The sequence below is a fragment of the Danio aesculapii genome, chromosome 5, assembly GCF_903798145.1.
Source record: "Danio aesculapii chromosome 5, fDanAes4.1, whole genome shotgun sequence".
Classification (NCBI taxonomy): domain Eukaryota; kingdom Metazoa; phylum Chordata; class Actinopteri; order Cypriniformes; family Danionidae; genus Danio; species Danio aesculapii.
Window position 1 is genome coordinate 44,311,828 of NC_079439.1, and position 6,715 is coordinate 44,318,542.

The window sequence follows — 6,715 nt, forward strand, 5'->3', positions numbered from 1 at the left end:
CGCTTTTATGAACATGAAAAAACTAGTTTAGGCTTTTATTTAAATTTATTGAACAAAGGGAGCTGTTTACATTTCGTTACACAGGCAATTACTAATGCGCTTTGTGTAATGTTCCAACGAGCTTTGCAGCACGACAGTGGAAAATGAACCCGTATCCGTGCTTTCTGGCCCGGTTTAGTACAAAATAACAAAAAAAAAGTGGAACAAGTGAAGCGATATGAATTCTTTACGGATGCACTGTAGACTGTGACAAAGCAGTTAAACAGGAGAGTGGAGGTAGAATGCTGCAGTAGTTCTACTTAAATCAAAACTAATTTAGATCAGTTTCATTCACTTCAGTTTAATACAAATGTCACTGTTGAAGCTGCTTCAGTTTCATTCACTTCAGTTTAATACAAATGTCACTGTTGAAGCTGCTTCAGTTTCATCCAGTTCAGTTGAATTCAAATGGGTGAAGATGTAGTCTGGATGTCGGAGGGTTTAATAAGAATGAGCATCCATCATTGTTATGGTGCAGGTCGAAATACCCTCTGATAGGCTTATTAACACTTCTGGTGGCACATCTGGAGGGCTTGATTGTGGATATGGTGCAGATCAAAGCAGATCACCAGGCAGGTGTTTAGACTAGCCAACAGGATCAATGCATAGATTTATCTAAACCTTTAGTAAAGTGATACGATATCTGATGCACAGAAGCCATTCCACCTGTTAATATGCTTGGCGACTGGTGTCAGTGGATAGTGGCCCGTGCCACTGGAGCTTGTGACGTGCTGATGCGTTGCGTCCTGTGTCACTGAGATAGTCGCAGTACATGTCGCTGTGTGGCTCCTCTAGTGGTGACTGACAGCGACTGCTGCTGCTGCTGACTGCTGACTGAGCATGAAGTAGGTTGTGTAACACACACACTTAACGACACAACAACATATTTTATATTATACTAAAATTAAATATCAATATATTATTGTATTATTCTAGCTAGGGATCAAAATGATATAATAATATATAACATAATAATAAATATATTATAATCTAATATGAATATAATATCAATATTATTAGCCCTGCTGTGAAAAAATAGATTTATATACCTTTCACATACATATTTATATATATACACGTGTTGCTAACTTGAAAAATATTGTTAAAGCATTTTAAACATAGTTTGAATAACTAATTTCTAATAACGAATGTCTTGGTAACACTTAACAATAAGAGAGTTTTAGTTAATGTTAGTTATTGCTATGTTAGGTAACATGAATTAACAGTGAACAACACAACTGTTGTGCTTTACTTAACCTTTGTTAATGTTAACTAAACATATATTAATCTGGTATTTAATACATGAGGAGAAATGACTATTAGTGGACATTACTGGTTAACTTACTCGTCTTCTAAAGCACCACTTTACATTTATTCTTTATAATTAGACAACGTTTACTTACACATACACTAATGCATTTGTTCATGGATTAAATAACATGACCTAACAATGAACAACCCATTTATTTATTAGCGATACTAAATCTCACATGTAAACTAAACGTATATAGTTAATTGTTTATTCATTATTTAACACACTAGTTAATGCATTAGTTATATAATTAACATATATAATATAATAATAAACAATAATTAAGGGTGTCACACCAGATGACAACAAAACTTAATTTTAATGCTTTCAAAAACGTGAAAAATGTTCAATTATGACCAAACTAATTCTATTCATTTTTGTCATGTGTGACGATGAAAATGCAAAGTGATGTCAGTGTACATTGCAGAGTTTATTTGTACAACAATATTAGGCTTTTGTATTTTAAAATTAGTTCATTATTTTATTAAGTTCAAATTATTATTATTATTATTATTATCAGATTACAGTGAACATTTACACATGTATATTTTGCATTTTTAAATTTTGTAAAAAAATATTTCATGAATCTTTAATAAGCTTTTTGCATATTTTAAAATAATGTAATATTTTGTGCTTTTTAAAAGGCAAACAAAACTGCACTTCTCATCCAAATGATGGCATTTGATATTTTTGCATTTTTAAGCTTTGTGAAACGAACGAAGAGAAAAATAAACAGTCAAAAATGACACATTTATTTATTGTTTTTAATCAAAATGACTATAAAATATGTTTATTATTACTTTTGTGCATTATATATATTTCCAGTTTTAACTTAGAAATGATCATCAGAATTTATATAATTTTTATAATATGAATATATATTTTAGGATTATAATTTATAAAGATTCATAAATCTTTTTTGCATTATTTTTCCTTTTTAAAAGCATTGTTGCTGACATTACCACAATTACTTCACAGTATGTATAGCGAACGACAAAATAAAACACTTAAGTAAAATCTCCAATTTGGTGATTTTTAAACAAACTAAACTACATATTTTACATTCTTTTCTGATTTGATTCTTTAAACAACTTATCTTACGCTGTTTTAGCATTACAGTGCAGTAATAATAATAATTTTACTAAGCCCAATATGCTGTATAAACAAACTCTGCAATGTAATTAATATTATTTTTGGCGTTTTTTATATTATTATTAATATGTTGTTCTGTCATTAAGTGTGTGTGTTACACAACCTACTTCATGCTCAGTCAGTGGTCAGCAGCAGCAGCAGTCACTGTCAGTCACCACTAGAGGAGCCACACAGCGACATGTACTGCGACTATCTCAGTGACACAGGACGCAACGCATCAGCACATCACAAGCTCCAGTGGCACGAGCCACTATCCACAGACACCAGTCGCCAAGCATATTAACAGGTGCAATGGCTTCTGTGCATCAGATGTCGTGTCACTTAACTAAAGGTATAGATGAATCTATGCATTGATCCTGTTGGCTAGTCTAAACACCTGCCTGGTGATCTACTTTGATCTGCACAATATCCATGATCAAGCTCCCCAGATGTGCCACCAAAAGTGTTAATAAGCCAAATCAGAGACTGCCAGTGGTTTCTGTCCATTAGATGTCTTTCTCTTTCATGCTGAACCACTTATGTTCAATAACATCCTCTAAAGTGGGTCCATAGTGATAATCGAATCTGAAGCACATTGTCAGAAGATCTCTGCATTCTGTAGAAAAGGAGAGAACTGATTAGTCGTGTATGTTCTCACATGCTTAACATATAAACTGTATATGAAAGTTATACTTAATTTCCCATTTTTACAGCCATGACAACACGGTCCTATTATATCTGTAACAGCACTTTATGTTGGGTTATTGTCTCACCTTTGGATACACTGGGGTGAAATCTTGGATACTCAATCACAGAGCGAAGAGGCCAACATCCATTCACCATCCTTGCCAGGAGTCTTGCCACAGACGTAACATTTTCTCCTAAAGCAAAATGTATGGGTCTCGGGCCAGAATTGATGTTAAATAGACGATAATGCTGGATACATCTGCAGTAGATTTGGTCAAATCCTGTAAGCAACAGAGATCAATAAGCTGGGATGTTAATAAGTAGCATTAAGAAATGAGAAACAATCATTGCAGCATAACAGCCAGCATAAATCTGAAATCTAGGACTGATGAGGTTTCAGCAGGGGAGGTAGAGTGAAAAGCATCTTACCAGCGTGCGGTTTAAAGCGGCCCGGACAGAAGTCACTGCAGCCAAAATCAATCAACTTGACTTGAAGGGTTTTTGGATTCACCAAGACGTTATCTTCATGGACTGCTCTATGTTCAATGCGATGCTCCATGCAGTTCTGTAATGCGAGTAGGATCTGCAGGGTCAAGTGACGTGCTACACCTTCAGTCAAGCGGCCATTGTTTCTCCTGATGAATGCAGTCAAGGTCATACTCGGCTGCATGTACTCCAGGACCAAAACACGATGTTCTCCCACTTTAAAAAATTCATACAACTCTATGATGTGGGGACATATGGGAGGCGTCTTCAGGTCAAGAAGTATTTTAGCTTCCAAAGGCGCATAATAGGAATGTCCAGACTAGAGAAAAACATCAGAAAAAGGTTAGAGTATGTGTACTGTATAATGTAACTGCATAATTATAACTATAATATAATGTGTATAATATAGATTCCTACAGCAAAGATTTAACACGTATATTCATTGTGTTGTGTTTACTTACAATCCGCCATGCGGGAATGTCAGAATCAAGAACGAATTTCAGGGCAACCTGCAAAAGCAACAAAATATTAATACTTTTTCCCAAAGCAATGAAAAACAGATCATAATAAATCCAATAATACATGTGTATAATACAACATGGACATGCGTTCACATACACACCACTCCTTTTACAAGAAGAAAGATTAAGTAAACAACATGTACAGCAAAAGTGACTTACCTTTTTTCCATCAGATTTGCGTGTTGCCAAGTAGACAGTGCCAGTGTGTCCCTTTCCCAGCTTTCTTCCAAGCTCGTATTTGTCAAGAGGAGATCCTGAAAACAAACAAAATGTTTTTCTGTCAACATGTGTGTACATTAATGAGGAAAAAAAGACCTAAATGATTATAACAAACTGTTGAAATTTAACAAAGCGTAGAAAATTAAAGGGGTCTGAATAGTGTCTGTCCCCACTGTGCATATATATTTATACAGTGTTGGGAAAAGTTACTTTAGAAAGTAATGCATTGCAATACTGAGATAATGCACAAAAAGTAACTAGTTGCATTATTCATTCATTCATTTTCTTTTCGGCTCAGTCCCTTTATTAATCCGGGGTCGCCATAGTGGAATGAACCACCAACTATTCCAGCATCTGTTTTACGCAGCGGATGCCCTTCCAGCCGCAACCCATCACTGGGGAACATCCATACACATACAAGCCCACACATACACTATGGCCAATTTAGCTTACCCAATGCACCTGTATGTCTTAGGACTGTGGGGGAAAACGAAGCACCCGGAAGAAACCCAAATGAACATGGGGAGAACATGCAAACTCCACACAGAAATGCCAACTGACTCAGCCGAGGCTTGAACAAGCAACCTTCCTGCTTTGAGGCTAACGTGTTACACACTGGCCACCGCGTCGACCTTGCATTACCCACTTCTTTTTATGTTAATTAATGCGTTGCGTTACTTTTAAGTTACTTTTTCTGACCTGCCTTGATTTCTTTTACCGTTTTTTTTTTAAATAGAGGAGCTCTGCATTTAACAACACACGGTATAACCTTCATTTACCTTAAAAACACACCAAAAACTAATAATGTAGAATTAATGTTATCTTCTGAGAACTTCCTGACCTCAGAGCTATACAGTACATGCCGTATTTACAGATGAATGAATGTTAAAAGCAATGTGTCTGATGCTTCTGTACTTTTTGTCTTATAAGTGAAGTTAAATGAGCACTGAGACTATAATCCGCTTTTCCTTTTCTTCCATGTGTTGAGATTAATGAGAATATTTCCATCAAAGAAAATTAAAGCTCTGCCATCTTGGTTTCTGACTGTTTCTGCAGGGAAACTATTCTCTCACTGAGTGCGGGATTCAACTTTAATTTTAATTCAGCAATTTATTTTGAAAAATGAATTAATTAAACTAAAAAGTTACTCGCATTACATTACATTACATAAAAAGTATCTCAAACATTATTACTTTATTTTTTGAGTAATGCGTTACTTTACTCATTACTTAGAAAAGTAAGATTATTAGGTAACTCAGGTTATTAATAACGCATTACCCCCAACACTGTACTGTATATATAATACACACACATATATATTATGTCAAAACAAACTTTTACTTTGGATGTGATTAATCGCGATTAACCTTTGCTCAGCACTACTCAAACACTGATTTAAAACACACATGTCACATTCACTCGGTGATCAGAGACTTGACATCCCTTCTGAATCTGCGTTTGATTGACAGGGTCTGAAAAACCACACAATCACACATAGCCTAGTGGGCAGTGCGCCAACATGTACCGCAACTACAGCACATTGCAGATGCTCTGAATCCTGGCTTGTGGACCTTCCTACTCTTTCTCTTAAACTTTGCATTTCTTTACAAAGAGTTTATTCAGATGTCAGAGCGAACACATTACAAGAACAGAACTATAAAGACACATATTTTAAATGTTTATTACATGCTTTGCCCTGGATTCAAACTCATGACAACTGCATTCCAGACATGAACATTATCCACTCTCCATCACTTGATGGAATGAACGGTTTACACAACATATTATAATTCCTCAATTTGCTTAACTGTTTCTCTGTCAAAGTGGGTTCAGACTAATAGATTTGGTGGTGATTTGGATTTCAGTGTTTCATGAATCCTCGCTCTGCCCACCTCTAATAAAAATGATCCAGAATTTACCAGAGATTTTTCAGGAGAAACATGATACCATGTTACAGGAATTACAGAAGAAACGTGAGGTCTTGTGATAGAAGACTGACCTGGGCTGGTGTCTGTTGTACTAACTTCTGAGTCGCAGTTGGAAGAAACATCGTCCTCTTTATCATCTTCATCATCTAGAAAATCTTGCTCCGCATTTCCTTCTCTGCTTCCTTAAGTGGATTAAAATGAACAAAGGTTTATTATTGTGAGAGGAACAGGACCCATAATTTATAGCTTTAGCTTGTTTTTATTACACCATTGCAGCGCGTCCATTCTTCAACAAACATTCCTTGAACCTTGTTCACCCCTGACTCCACACACTTCCACTTACATGACTTAAGCACACATTGAGCTACAAACATTATTTAATAGGGCTGTAA

General features: G+C 35.6%; 1 long non-coding RNA gene across 1 annotated transcript; it reads right to left on the reverse strand.

The window, feature by feature from the left end:
* Positions 1–4,129: 4,129 nt before the first annotated feature.
* LOC130228946 (uncharacterized) lies at positions 4,130–6,443 on the reverse strand. Its single transcript, XR_008837819.1, has 3 exons — positions 6,395–6,443; positions 4,336–4,430; positions 4,130–4,164 (listed from the first exon to the last, which is right to left on the reverse strand). It is a non-coding gene; the product is annotated as an uncharacterized LOC130228946 (long non-coding RNA).
* Between the last annotated feature and the right edge of the window lie 272 nt (positions 6,444–6,715).